At 42.7% G+C, this 15,744-nt stretch overlaps 1 long non-coding RNA gene across 1 annotated transcript in view; it reads left to right on the top strand.

Annotated features, from left to right (window-relative positions):
* LOC133417564 (uncharacterized) overlaps positions 1-13,715 on the top strand; it is a 92,801-nt gene extending 79,086 nt beyond the window's left edge. Inside the window, exon 3 of the long non-coding RNA XR_009770369.1 lies at positions 13,531-13,715. This is a non-coding gene — a long non-coding RNA (uncharacterized LOC133417564). The remainder of the gene's footprint in view (positions 1-13,530) is intronic.
* Positions 13,716-15,744: the final 2,029 nt, after the last annotated feature.

Raw genomic sequence — 15,744 nt, 5'->3', positions numbered from 1 at the left:
TGGTCTGCAGCTGAAAATTGTGATAAAAAGGACGCTGCTGTTGATTTGAACTCCTAAAAGATGGGAGATGGTAGGAAGCGCAACTGAGGCATGCGTGTCAGCCTCCTGTCTGTGGGAGGCAGGAAGGAGCTGCCCACAAAAAGACACTCCTAACTGATAGTGCCAGTGTGAACGGCAGCCCGGATGGAAGCAATTTATTCAAACAATCATCCAAGTACATGAAGTGCGCCCGTGCCGCCGCCGCCTCTTCAGCTTGGATGCAGGAAATTGTGACGCTTGTTCCCCCGCTATGAATCACCGGCGGGCAGGATGCAAAGTGGATTGTTGTGCGTCCTGATAACAATTTAAATCCTGTTATGGATAATGCTCAGTAAAGCCCCGCGCTGGAAATTGAACTTGACACTGGAGCGATTTATGATCCTTGTGTGTTCTTAACCTTGGATGTCAGATTGTTTGTCGAAGCGTATCCTCGTGATCCTGCGCGGAAAGTGCGCTCGATGAAAGAATGTAAGCGAAAAATGAGCGGTGATGAATGTATCTACAAGCAATTTACACGGACTAATGCCTTCACATAGCACACAAAAGCGTATTTACCAATAGGCAAATACGCCAGAAGGATTCATTCAACTTTCAGCATGCAGTTTATTATCCTAGCGAAGGGAACATTTCAGACGTGCAGATGTGAAACCGCTGGCGTATAAATCACTCTTTGGCGGGGGGGGGGGAGACGACCCGTAAGTCTGTAATCACGTCGGCTACGTCACCTCGTTAATGTCAAGTATGAGTTACAGTTTGGGAATAACAAACAGTTCGTCATGACCCTAGCTTGTGTCCAGCTGCTTTCACGAGGCCAGCTGCTACAAAGAGCTGAGGAAAAAAAAGCCCCACAACAAATAGGCCATCCTCATTGTTGCCGAGCGTTTCCTCCCCCGAGTGGCGGCCTGACAACGGCTCTGATTTAAGAGGCTGGCCTGCTGGTGACCCCTCTCTGTCTTTGGCTGCAGCTTAGCTCGACTTTGGGAAATGCTTGCTCATTCCCTCCACCGCTCATTAATCCGCCCAACATTGGAAGCAGCTGAGCACTCTTGTGTGTAATTCCTTAATGCGCAGATTTTTACTCGTGTGTACTTTTGTTTTACAAGGCCACCGCTTTGTGGATTTTTCCTTTTAGGAATTCTGCAAAGGGGCAATGATTGTGTTCTGAGAGGAGTACATCAATGGCCGAAACATGAAACCTCCTTTCTGCAGGATTTTCTGATTGGCGGATTTCACCTTGGTTAATAGCATTCTGCGAGAAAACTTTTTTCTCTCCTTCATTTTCTCCAAAAAGTCCATTTTGTGGTGTCGCGTTTCAGCAAATTGATTGATTTGAAGTTTGAAGGTGTCCGATTTTACGTCTTACAATATAAGGCAGTGGAAAACCGCCACCGCTGTGCGTAACCGTGGTTGCGATTTTTGCAGCGAGGAGGCAAAATGAAAGGCAAAGGGGACAGCAAAGCTGTTACGCTTGTTTAAACATGTTTGAAATGCCAGAAACCAAAAAATCTGGTGACATATTATCTATTCAGCAATGGAATTTTGGAGCATCTAGATGATCGAACAGCTAACTTGGAGCCAGTCACAAGAAGGAGTCGTGCCCATTGCCAATGTTTCAGCTCTGTATTTCCTTGCGTCCGGGTCATTTCAGCGCACTGTGTCAATTGGTGCCGGCCTCTCGCAGGGCACTTTTCTGGTCTTTTCTGAGGTCTTTTCTGTAACTCTGTAATATGCTTGTATGTCTTTCACTTCCAATTGTATCACTTCAAACTTCATTTTGTGCTTGCGGTGCTTTCCCATAAATTCCTTGGTTAAAAACCATCAGTGCTACATAAAATGTAAAAACCCTCTTTTATATGCAGTGCATTGGTCTCCGCCCCTTTTACGAATGCTGCTAACTGCATCACGATCTCAGTAGACCACGCGCACCGTCTGTTAGAGTGAAAACGCAATTTAGCGCCCGCAAATTTGGGATGTTTAAAAGAGTTTAGAGCACGTGAGGGGTAAAAGTATAAAAAATCAAGGGTCCACTGTCCACGTTTAAGTTGTCGCTGTGGTCATTATGAGGACAGGCCCACATTAGCTCCGCCTCGGGGCGCTTCCTGGTCGTCATGCATAATTTAAAAAAGTTAGACGAATGAAAGTGGCCGCGGGAAACCGAAGCGGCGTACATGAAAATGTATTTTATTTTCCCGGCAACTGACAGGAAATCAATTAGACGTGATGTATTGTTTGGTGAGCATGGAGATTGGATACGGCTGTTCACAATACTGAGCACGTACAGTGTTGTACAGGAGGCGTGTGTGTGTGTGTGTGTGTGTGTGTGTGTGTGTGTCACAAAATGGCTGAAGGCCATCAGGCAGGTGCCTCAGACAGTCTTTTTTTCTTTTATTGTATCATATTTATTAGTCACACCTGTACGAGTTGCAAAATGATAAGCGTCGAGACACTGACAATTGTTATGCAGTACAATGAATCACCATCACTTTATCTCTCAGAATGTTCAAATTGCTTCTTACTACTTTTAAGAGCCGGACACAACACTAAAAGTTCAAATAGAATTAAAAAGTGTCGTCATCAGACAGCATCTAAGAGCTCCCTTTACATTTTTGGTGCATGTTAAAGCATACTAAAGTAACCAAAATATTTGCTATAGTATTTGTTTTATTTATTTATTTAAATTGTTAGTTTTAACTCTAAATATTATAATTCCTAATCTTTAAATCTTCAAAATATGAATACATAGTTTTTCATTATTTCAGGGCATGACGGTACCTTAATTGTTCTTAAATGTTACATTATTTCGAACATGAATTATTTTAATTAACATGTCTAAAAATCAAGTTAAAAAAAAAATAAAAAAATGTAATTCTATGTTTAAAAATGATCAGTGGAAACAGGATCCACCTGAAATAAATTTTGAGCTTAATGGCAATGGCTGTAAATATTTATGAACACTTTTTTTTATAAAAAAATTTGCCCCAGAAAAAAAAAAATCACACAGTCATGGGGGATTTCAAATAAATAAATAAAATCGGAAAAAATATTGATTCCTTTTTCGTATAAGGCTGTAACTTAACAACATGAAAAGTGAATTGCTGTAAATGTGTTCCGGATGCACTGCGTAAGCTCCAATCACAATATTAAGAATATGGTTAAATGAAGATTTTTGTGTGTTCATTGATTGGATGCAACAACGTCACGACAAATGAAAGGCAGGAGGGCACGGGTAATCTTTGCTCAAGGGCACGTGACAATAAGATGGAGGGAACCCGTCCAGATTGATGGCGACATCCCGGCGTCGACGCCTGATGAAAACCTCCCTCTCATAACCTTCTCCCGCTTTGCTTTTTTAATGTCGAAATCCGCCGAGCCGCCACATCCGATATGAAGATAAGCGGGCGAGGCGTTCTCAAGGTCCCGCCCACCGCCCGGGTACGAGCCCGCCGGTGATCGACGGCGCCGGTAACGCTGCGAGACCGAGGCTGTGATTGAAGTTGCCGGAGGATGAAAGTCACAAACGAGGAGGAACGTCATGTTTGTTTTGACACTTGCTTACAAACCAACCAGCTAGCTAGCTAACAGACAACCCAAGTACCATAGATAGCAAACTAACTAGCTGGATAGATAAGTTACAAAGTAGATAGCAAATTAACTCACAAACTGGATAGCTAAGTAGATAGATAGCTAACTAATGAAATAAATAGAAAACTAACTAGGTAGCCAAGGTTTACTGTCGTGGCAAAAAAGTATCACGGGAAGTTTGTTTTGACATTTTTCACCGTTTAAGTATTGCGTGCAAAGGCCACGTGTCAGATATTTGTGATCGCTCGCTATGCCGTTGTCCTGGCTTGTCTCGACGGGATGTAACCCAACACGGGCCTCACAGGTCATTGATGATTTGACTGGTCGCTCATCCAATCAGGAGAAAATGTAAATCTTAGCATATCTGTGGCATTTTTTTGACAGCAGTGATGCTGAAGTTGCTAGCAAATTGTCAGAATACCTATCTTGCATTTCATATGAATTCTTACTAAATTGGATGGATGGATGACGGCGAGCTAGAGCTCACCATTACATCTGAAAGAATATGAAAACTAGAGGAGAGGGCTTACCTTAGTTTACCCATGGTTAGAGCTTGATGATGTCATTTCTGCTGAGTCATGTTGCTCACTATTTTTTTTCTCTTCTCGATGGCTCAAAAGGTTTCAGTAAAAATGTGTGCGTGTATGTTGAGAGACACTACTTCAAAGCATAATTTCTACTATTTTAAATATGTCTGTTGTAAAACAAAATGTTTGGACAATGATGAGACAAAATCCTACAAAAAAACCTTCTTTAAAAATTATTTTCTGTTATATTTGATAATGCAAATTGGTCATCAAGTGGGAGGAACTAGAGAAACAAGCCAAGCGGTTTTCTTTAGTATTTAAAATAATAATTAGCAGTCACGTTTAATACAGCTACTGTTACATTTTGTCTCAATAATAATTGACGTTGACATTGAAAGTAAATTTTTCAGTATTTTGTTTATTATTTGAAACAAAATCAGAAAATGTCCTCCAATTCTGTAATGATATATTTACACAGTGCATGCCTAGCTCTTATAATTGTTGCCAGAGGGCATGACAACCCGGCTCATAAGTCGAACGCATTTCGTCAACGCGACGTCGTCATGTACTGTACGTGCGCACAAGCCGTTCGTCATGCTGAACTTTGGCCGTCCCCCTGTTTCGAGGAGGCGCCATCTCTCGCGTGTCTTTGTTAATTGAGGCACCTAACGGGCGAGAAGTGACGTAAGTGTGGCGCTGCCACTGTCGCAAATAGGTAAGAAGAGGCCATGAATGTCCCTCAACATACAGCCTACGCTAATATATCCCACAGGGCTCAGTAGTGGACTCCCAGGTCGGTGTTTGTACCTTGTTTTTGGGACGGAAAGTTGCAGGTATGAAGTGGTACCATCCCAAAAACTCGCCATTGCACCTTGAAACCATCAATAATCTGTAGCGTTTCCCACGGTGCGTACGTTCCAAACCCACCCAGAGTTAGCGTCTGTCTATTAGCACTGTCCTCGGATAACCGTGCTAACGCGCTTTCGTAGTTTTCAATTAAATACTTTTTCTAGAAAACAAACTATTCTGTAACCTTTATGTTGTTTTTCTATAAACCAATGCTAAACGGTGACCGAATGCCATCAGTCGTAACTAACTAATCGCTGCTTGTTGATTTATTTGTAGCGTAGCCGGCTAACGTACGTCACGTCAAATCTCTATGTGCTCCAATTTCTTTAGCTCGTCTTGCTCCTCCCATACGCTTTAAACATATTAAAACACATTTGAACTTATTAAAAAAAAAATTTTTATCGCGCTGTTTTCCCTCAATCAATTTATTCCGTTTTGGAATATGTCTGTAACATAAGAAAATGTGGAAAAAGTGAAGCACTGTGATTACTTTCCGGATGCACTGTATCTAAGTAGCAAGTTAACTAACCAACCAACCAACGAAAATGAGAAATGCAGACACTTTTTGACTTGAGTTGGACTGAACGCAGGAGCACCTGCGAGCGAACATGTCGGGCCTTGCCCCTTGACTGACGTCTCCGCCTTGCAGATATAGATCGCACAACACCACGACGACGGCGCGTATCAGGTCGCCTGCCAGGAACTATTGAACTTTTCCTCGGCGGCAGTGCATCGACTGTACTTGACACGCCATTCACCACACGCTGTTCTTCTTCTGTGGTACCTGTCAAAGGAAGTGGGCCCGCGTTAGCCTGGGGATATCCTGAGAACGCCCTCCTCACACAAAGGCCGAGCCTCCCTGGCTCGGCGCTGTTTATTTTCACTCATAACAGGGAGCGTGGGTCAAGGTGAGGCTAGGACACTTGCAACAGGGGAACAACAAACAGATGTTCTTTGATGATAATTGCAGGGAAGGGAAAAGGAGGTAGGCGGTGCGGGGGCGGTATCGTAAAGGCCTCCCGCCTCCTCGAGCCCCGTGGCGGTATGTCGTTTGGCCCCAGGAGTCGGAGCAGGGATGCCGGCGCCAGTATCGGCCGCTCGCCTCTGGGTGACATCTGTTCACAGTACAGTGAAGCCACACCTACTCGACAATCTTTCTGCAGAATCGAAGGACGCTAGGACCACTTTGACAGTTTTGTGGTAAATAGCTGCTTCTTGTGTTTGCATTTCTAGGAAAGCGTAGTAGTAGTAGTCATAGTAGTTTTCAGGGGCGTCACCTTTTAAGTGTTTGATATATGCCGTGGTCTGCAAAAAAAAATGGATGGTGAGCTGCAAATGTGGGGCATAGTTTGCATAGCCCTAGTTAGCAAGTTAACATGCAAACAAATCAACTAACAAAGCTAGCTAGATAATGAGCCTATGAAATAGCAAACAGTGTTAATTTTATTTTGAAAATTGTGCGTACGCCTTCTAGGGAGCGCATTATGCTACAAGCTAATGTATAAACCAACTAACGAGATGATAGCAATAAAACAAAAATTAAAAAGCTAATTGAAATGGGGTATGCCATTTGATCCTGATAATTAACTAGCAAGTTAAATGACTAATTGATGTCGAGGTAAATACTAACTAATTAGCAATCTACATTACAAACCAGCTTTCTAGCTGGCACGCTAATGAATAAATGAAATGGTTAGCTAACAAACTAGCTAGATATCAAGCCAATTAAAACTGTGTATGCTGCTCAATGCTGTTAACTGGCCAGTGAGTTAACTAATGAATGCAAAAAAAAACAACTGACTAAAGGACTAATTAACTAGCTAGCCGCATAGCGAACTAACTAGCCAGATAGCAAACTAAGGAACTAAGTTGATAACTATCTAACTGATCAACTATGTCATTGAATAGTGTGTCCTTTATTTCTGCTAAAGAGTGAGCAAGTTATCTTAAAAACTACTAATGAACCGTGTAACTAACCAGCTAGCTAGCTAACTAATTTAAATGCTGATTGAACTGCGGTATGCTGAGTAATCTTGCTAACTAGCTAGCAAATGAACTTCGAAACAGACCCACCAACAAAGTACAAACTAACTAGCTAGATAGCAAATGAAGGGACTAAGTAGCTAGCTAACAGTCCAAGGCCTCACCTTGACCTGAGCCGCCTGAGGAAAGGTTTGTCATGCTGGATCTTTTAATCAAGGGTGTCTGTCAGCAGACGCCCCGCAAAAGACAGGTTGCCAGTGTTTCTTGCGCAACTGATTGATTTGTCGAGAGCAGCGCGGGGGAGGGTGAGGACGCCGTCATTGGATTAAGCGCCGCTGCTCCCGCGGGCCGCTGCGAGCTGCGGTGATTAATGAACATCTCGCGGCGTTGTATCAAATCACGTAGGGACTGATGAGGCCACGCAACATCAGCCGCAGCCGCCGCCGCTCGCGTGTCGGCTCCGCCGGCTGTCCGTCAGCCGCCGAGCGTGGTGACGTTTTGTTCGGGGAAAAGATAACGATAAATCAAATTGACTTTTGACATAACGTGAGGAACGAAACCTCTCTGAGGTATTTTTTTTCAATCAATCAACAAATCTGTCCGTCACATTTATGTCAAAAGCACACAAAAAAAAACAACAAAGTGCTGTCATCAGTATCTATCCTTCGTGCTACAGCCATGGCTAACAACTAGTCATGACTGTATTGTCTATTCTATATTTGTATTTTTAGAAATTCCGTCTCATTATTCTGGGCTTTAGCAAATGGAGCTATTTTTGGTCATCTTAATTGACCTAAAACAGGGCACGTTTAGTCTGATTTCATGTCAAACGGGGAAAAAAAGTGTCTTTTTTTTATTGTCATAGCCATGACTGTATCTATCGATCGATCGATCGATCAATTGATAGAAATGTTGTGATAGAAAATCACAACAGTTTACAGGTAACACAAGAAAAAAACTAAATCAAATGAGATTCCCCAGTGACCCTTCAAAACCAACAGGTGCGTGTTTCTGCAGAACCCAAATGTGGTGGGAACACAGACAGTTGTCGGGACAGTTTCAAGCTCCTTTTTAACACTCTTTAACATTTACAGTATGAAGTGTCACAGATTCAAGATTCCCTCGAGTTTCAACACATTGGTCATCTAAAATCCATTTTAGTAGACACGTAAACCCTTTTTAGCACCCGTACGAAAGAATGACATTTTCAAATACTTTCATTTATTGTATATTCTTGGAGAAAATTTATAAAAAAAAATTTTTTTCATTAAGTTTAAGGATGAAAAATGCCATTTACAGTATTTTATTTTTTTTTAATTGCCGCCGAATGTCAAAATGGGTCAAATTTGACCCCAACAGTATGTAAGGTTTAATATTTGGGTATTTGGATGTGTGCTATACCTCTTAATTCTCCGACAGTCCTTCTGTGCTTGTGTTGTCCTGCAACTCCTAAGATTGCCGAGCCGGCAGACGGCAGGGCAAGAAGCGGGAACATTTCCACATGTCGTGTCTCTCCCGAGAGGAGGATTGTGTTTCTCTTTTCCAGCGTTTATTTGAGCGCTATCATTTCCTGGGATTCATCGTTGGAAAAACGCCATCGATTGATATATGGCCGCTGTCCAGCTATCGACGGGCGTATCGACGACTCTTTGTAAGCTTTGCATCTTATTACAGCTCGGTTAAACGATACGCCTCGTTGAACGGCGCTGGTGGGAAGTAATCAAGTATAAACGTGTTATTACGCTACTTAAGTAGATCGTTCAGGTAGCTGTACTTTACTTGAGTAATTATTTCTCGGACGACGTTTTACCCCCTTCATTTGAAAACAGATATTTGTATTATTATCTGTAGGCCTTCTATTTCAAGACGAGCAGCAATCGGCATAGCCGACGCTAGCTAGGCTAACCGCTGTTGTCATTCCCAACCATCTTATTTCCGTACTCGGATGAAGACTGTGTCACCTTGTTGGCCGGACATTTCTCCGCTGCACCGAGTCGAAAAACCTCAACAAATTGGCGGATTTGAAGACGAGATATCAAAAACACGTGATTGGCGATTAGTGGACTTCAAACTTTCAGTGTCGATGCGGAGTAGTAAAGTTGACTAATCGGTGCAACCCCTAATATATGCAGTAGGCCCCCATATTCGTGGTTTGGTATTCGTAAATTCACCTATTCTCTGATTATTATTATTTTTTTTCTGGGGGGGGGGGCTATCCTCTGTTATTTGCTGAAACACGAGCCGTCACCTCAAACCACGTAAAACCAGGCTTATTTGCGTTTTTATGCTATTTGTGTTTGGGCTTGGCCCCAATCCTGCGCAAATGGCGAGGGTCCAATGTACAATCCTTCTGTAAATGGGATTTCTTAGTTTTTTTATTTTTAATTTAATTTGCATACATTTCCAAAAGACTCCTTTCATGTTACCCTAATAGGGTGTTGTGTATAGAACTTTGTGGTAACAAATGAATTTATTCAATTTTGGAATAAGGCTGTAACAACATAAAGCAAATGCAGTTCTTCCTGTTTAAACATAAACGCTGTGATTTATTGACAGTTTGTCTAGTTATATACATTATGGTTTATTTTAGTTGTCGTGATCAAGCAAAAAAAACGGGCGCGTACGCAAAGCTTGCTCTCTTATTAACAAATTCAACATGCTAAGAGAGGAAATAAGGTGTCTACAGGCTTCAAAACGAAGACAAAGAAGCGCTGCGTTGCATTCAGGAAGGTCATATGTTAATGTGAATGTTTCTAAATGCAATAACCCTGTCTGGCAACTTTGCTGTAGCGTGAAAATGACTTATGTGAAGCCCTAAATGTGCAGTGAAACATCTGTATTGTTTGCTACTTTTATTTGACTCCAAGTTTAGTGGGTCTTAATTTTCTCATTGTTGTAGCTGCAAGGACGCTAAGTAACGTTCCGCTGCCAAGCCTGGCTGCCGTCTCCATTTGTTTGAACAGTAATGCCCAATTGAACCTTCACGGGTGTAATTTTTCTAACAAACCCCCTCCACAATGTGATCCGATTGATCTCGTTTTCTAATAATGTGTCGTATTAATCTGCGGCGTCGTTTATGATGCATTACCGCCGCGGTGATCATGATTGACTTGTTCGGCCGAGGAGTATCCTCCTGGTTTTTTGGGAGGGTTTTTTTCTTTTTTTGTGTATGTGTGCGTATTTTGAAAGTAGCACCTTGCGGCTATGTCTGTCGTGACTTTTGTGGGTTTGTGAGTTTGTTGCTCTTTGGTCAGGAGGCTGTGAAGTGTTGTACTTTATGGAGGGTGAAATAGGCTCTTGTGCTTCGGAAACTTGGAAACGGGACTTCTCGTGCTTGATTGCTCCTTGTGATCCGTTTTTGTGGTGTACTTTTGTTTTTTCTTGTAGATCGTGAGAAAACGTTGCAACGTTCGTCACCGAAATAAGACGAGAACATTTTGTAAGTGCCCTTCGTTACAGCTGTAAGACGAAAAAAGAAAATCTCAAACCACTCTATAGCACAGAAGTAAAATGGAAAAAAAAAAGATGGCACAATCGTCGTCACAGATGTAAAACTACAAAACGAGGAAATGTCTTAGCTGTCTTAACTACAAAGCTGTCACTGAAGTTAAACTTAACTGTCCAATATCACAGCCGTGAGATGAGAAAATGTCATTACAGTCCATCCTCGCAGAAATTAAAGTGAAAAACAAGAAAATGCAAGTTTTTAAAGATCACAAAATGTTTTAACGGTCTATAATCACAGAAATAAACTGTAAAAACAAGACAACTTGGTAACCTCCAACCTAACTGTCCATCGTCACGGAAACAAAAGCAGAAAATGTCATTACTGATCAAATCTCTTAAGTATCTATTTCATGGCGGTGAAGCGAGAAAATGTAACCGTCCGTCATCACGGAAGAAAAAACGGAAAATGCGGCAGAAATATTGAGAAAGCAAAAAAAGGAACCGAACTGGAAAATCTCGTCCGTCATTTGGGGCACTCGCAAGCCAAGGTTGCACCGTGATCCGAGTTGCGGCTGCAAACACGTCGTGAAACTAAATTGACGTCATCCGAGTCTCGCTTCCCCCCCCCCCCCCCCCCCCCTTCGTCCTTCAGCCGCCAAGATAAACGAGCGGCGTCGAAATAATGCAGTACACTCTAATTCTCTTTGATTAGTCGCGAGCGGCACAACGACGACGACCCGACGAAATTGGTCATCAGCATAAATAACGAGCGAATGAACTGATAGAATGCAAAGTCCCGGGCCGCCATAAATCAAAAGCGTTCCGCCGAGCGTGGAAGTGGGCGGAATTAGAAGTGGGCGCTCCTATTAATTACGTTGCCTCGTGAAGGTGACAGCGTGATAAATCAGCACTGAAAGGCCCCTTCGCCGCCGCCACACTCGCAGCTCTTGGACTGGCTGCAAATTGCTTTGTGTATGCTCCTAATTGTTTCTTAAATAAGCCTCCGTTTTGGAGGCCAGCGGGAAGAGGAGTCGTCTCCCGCGAAGGGTCGTGGCGTCGCAGCCACCCTATATCACCGATAACGCGCCACCAATCCATCTCGCCGGAAAACTTGACGTCTCGGTCCTTTCTGTACTTCTGTCGTAGGTGAGAGACGCTTTAGCGATCTCGTACGGCACCGCTAGCAAACAAACCCTTCCGGGTCATGTGACCAAGGCAGGGCGGCTGCGAAAATGGCAGCTGGCTCGAATGATGATTTTTGCCTTCTTCTCCACCGCACCAGTTTGGACGTGTGAAGTGTTATTTATCTACATTTATGTACATTTACTGTGACTATGTTAGCAGATGTCTATTTTTACTTTAAAAGGGGAACGTTAACCGTATTTTGTTGTCAAATGTTTTTTAGGCTCCAAAGACACTGTTGTCATGTAAACAGCAGATGTCGTTTCAAGATTGTTTAGAGCCGATAAAGTCCAGAAACCCCTTAATTTTGAATAATACCTTCATAGCTAACATTTCGTTTGATTTCTGATTAAGTTATTTTTGTTTCTCCTTGAAAGTTTGGGGGAAATTTGTAGTTCTTCACTGAATCAAATATAATTTAAGAATTTGGGTCAGAAATCGTCCAAAAAGTTAACCGCTAAGGTATTGTTATAACCATTTTTATTGTTGTTGTTTTGGTTACGGTTCTTTTTTTTAATTTTTATTTTTCTCCTTCATATTTTAAGTTCTATGCTGAACCGTTCAATTTCTGAATTTTGATTGGAAATTATTTAAAAAAAAAAAAAAAAAAAAGCTACTTTTCATTTTGCCTTTGACCCTTTTGCATGCAAAACGCTTTAGGGCGACGTTAACCACTTGGGTATTATTATGGTTATTTTTGTTCCTTTTGTTTCCTTTTTTTTGGTTTGTATTTTAGAAAAAATAACCTGACCCAAAAACTCGATTAATCGCACAGCCCTACTTGGTAGCGTGTAGCATGCGTGTGTGTTAATACAATGTAGGGTGTACGCGTGTCCTTGGGGCTGACATTGAGCCCTTCTCTCGATGTTGAAATAACGCCGGTGTGAGGCGGCGGGAATAATGGCGTGCACTTTGATGACTTTGCGTCAGAGCCAAGGTGACTGAGTGGAGGAGGAGTGATGGCTGCCTCCCCAGCAGCCAGCCGTCAGCCCCTTCTCACCCTGTCAATAGCGAGCCTCTTGTCTGAGGGAGTCACATCAGGGCGCACACCTGACACCGCCGCCGTGTCTTTATTTCCTGCAGCCGTCCCTTCGCAGCACGCGTGGCTGGTGATTAATACACACGCACGCACACAGCTACTGTTACTGAAACTCACCCAGCTACACGAAGGGACACTCAATGGCCACCTGTAGCACACAACTCAAATACAGTCAAACTACTCTGCCTTTGAATACGCTTGACGGACGTCATTTTCACGATGACGCTGAGGCCTTACAAATAGGTCCAGGTGGACCGTGTTGGTGTCGGTGTCGCCTTGATGCATAGCAGTCACGGTGCTCGTTGGTTATAAAAATGAATATTGTGCCATTTACTTTCACTATTTAAACTGTCACCGTTGCGCCTGCCGGCATTGTTCATTTCCTAAAAAGAAGACAATGTTGATGTTGCACTTACAAAAAGTGAAGACAAGCTATTGATGTTGCACTTTACTAAAAAGAAGACAAACTATTGGATTTTGACTTTCCTAAAAAGAAGGCAAACACTTGATGTTGCACTTTCCCAATGAGAAGACAAATAAAAAATGTGGTTTCCTAAAAAAATAAGGCAAACCGTTGATTTTGTACATTCAGAAAATTGAAAACAAACTGTTGAAAAAAAAAAAAAAAAGACAAGCTATTCGTGTTACACTTTTAAAATATGAAGACAAGCTATTGAGTTTGCACTTCCCTAAAAAGAAGACAAACTGTTGATAATGCACTTTCATAAATTAAGAAAAGCTCTTGGTGTTTTGACTTTCTTCAAAAGAATGAAAACAATTGATGTTGCACATTTCTAAAAAGAAGACACACGATAGATGTTTTAGGTAATAAAAGAAAACGTATTTTTTCACACTGAACTGTGTTTTATTTTGGTCCTACAGTCACACTCATTGAGAAGTCTTTGCAACGAATCCAAGCCACGTGAGGATATCGAGAAGGGCGCCGTGTTGGTCGGCGAATGAGAAGACACTAACGACGCTAGCATGCTGCTTTTGCCATAATGCGTAACTGGTGAGTTCTTCCGGGGTGTTCCGACCATTAAAAGGTGCTGATGAGGTATAGTCGCAGTCGATTGGATATCATACGCACGAGGCGTGTCGACAATGTCGTTTGTAACCGCAATCGGCTCGTCGGGGCTGTTTAACGCGCACGCGGCACCCCAAGTGACACTACGTCTGCCGCCGTCTGGCAGATGAGACGTTAATGAATCAAAGTGACCAAGGAACTGCCGCGTATGTAAATCCCCGAGTGAAACCCCATTTAACGCGGAAGACCTTGGCTTTAATAACAAGTAGGTGCGGCCATTTGATTTAATAGAAAAGACATTTTGGAGCGGCGGGAAATCATCAAGTGCCATTGATCGGATATAAAGTGCACCGAGCTTGGCAAGCTGCTACATTTCTGCCCTTAGAATATACAAACACACACCGGCTACAGTTGTAGCAAAAAAAATAAAAATAAAATAAAATAAACTCAGTTGCCTCACCGATTGTTCAAATTCTGTCAATGCTGTATTCACTCCATGTCAAACAACTTTTAAATGACACACGCTTTCAAGGCGATGTCACATAGAACTGGGTTTACAGGTCCTCAGAATGGGGTGGGGGGGGGGGGGGAAGGACGCACAGAAGTCCTGAATCTCAAGACAGACCAAACGAAAGCTCCAGAAAGAAGAAACAAGAGCTGAAGTCTTGAATCATTACATTCAGCTCAAAGGCCATTTGTGTAATAGTCAAGTCTATGATGATAAAATGTTTATTATTTTTTTTTTTTTTTTATATATAAAACGACTTTTTTTTGCTAACTGTGGTAGGATGTAAGTTAGCATAATGCTAATCGGACAACGCTCGAGATCGCTTCTAATCCACTTCAGAGTTAGCAATTTATTTGACATTACAATGAGCTTTGTTAAATTGTTACTATTGTCATCATTTCCATTTGTTTCATTGTTTTGAGATTTTTCTTTGATATTGTATCACATTCGCTGTCTGTTTTGGCATTCACAGGTTCGACTTTATATTAAAATTTTTATTGGTTTTCAGAATGAGGATTCTTAACGTGTCAAGTCAATGGAAAACTCATCTAACCAACCATTGTTTTATAGTGTAATAGTTTTGCTAAAAAGTAAAAAAAACTAATAATAATAATAATTGTTGTGCTAATCATGTTAGCATGTCAATGGGGTTCCCCTGTAAGTTAGCATAATGCTAATCGGACAAGGCTAGAGATCTACTTTTTCATGCGTTAGTAACTTCCATCCATTTTCTGAGCCGCTTCTCCTCACGCGGGTCGCGGCCGTACTGGAGCCAATCCCAGCTATCATCAGGCAGGAGGCGGGGTACACCCTGCACTGGTTGCCAGCCAATCGCAGGGCACATACAAACAAACAACCATCCGCACTCACATTCACACCTACGGGCAATTTAGAGTCTTCAAGCAACCTACCACGCATGTTTTTGGGATGTGGGAGGAAAGCGGAGTGCCTGGAGAAAAGCCACGCAGGCACGGGGTGAACACGCAAACTCCACACAGGCGGGGCCGGGATTTGAACGCCGGTCCTCAGAACTGTGAGGCAGACGCTCTAACCAGTCGGCCGCCTAGTTAGTAACGTATCTTACAGAAAAATGTAATGTTAAACTGTGACACTTATCGTCATTTTTTTAGATTCACCTTGACATTTTGGGTCAAATTAAGGATTCTGAGGGCCTACAGTCTATTGAATTTTCCTGAGTGTGCACTGCGAGTGGAGTGGAACGTGCCATTGTGTCATTTATCAAGCATAAAAGACTCGCCTGCAAGGGATTCATTGCTGCGCGGCTACCTGCAGGGAGATGTTTGCTCTAAATGGCAAGTAATCGAGATCCAAAGCGTGGCCACTACTTCGCTGACTCGTGTATCAGCAGGACACGAGGTGGCCCAGTTGCGAGCAAATGTCACGCGGAGGGCGGCGGCGGCGGCCCCTCCAGTCGCCCAGCTGCTGCTCCCACCTCTCGGTCATTAATTCTCACGCCGAGCTTGTAATTAGGACTCCTGGCGGGCAGCGAGACACGTCGTGCATCGGGACACATTTCCCGAGCTGTCATTCTCGTGACGCG

This window comes from Phycodurus eques, chromosome 19 (genome assembly GCF_024500275.1).
Source record: "Phycodurus eques isolate BA_2022a chromosome 19, UOR_Pequ_1.1, whole genome shotgun sequence".
Lineage (NCBI taxonomy): Eukaryota > Metazoa > Chordata > Actinopteri > Syngnathiformes > Syngnathidae > Phycodurus > Phycodurus eques.
Note: the sequence above shows the minus strand (reverse complement) of the source record. Positions and strands in the feature narration are given on the sequence as shown.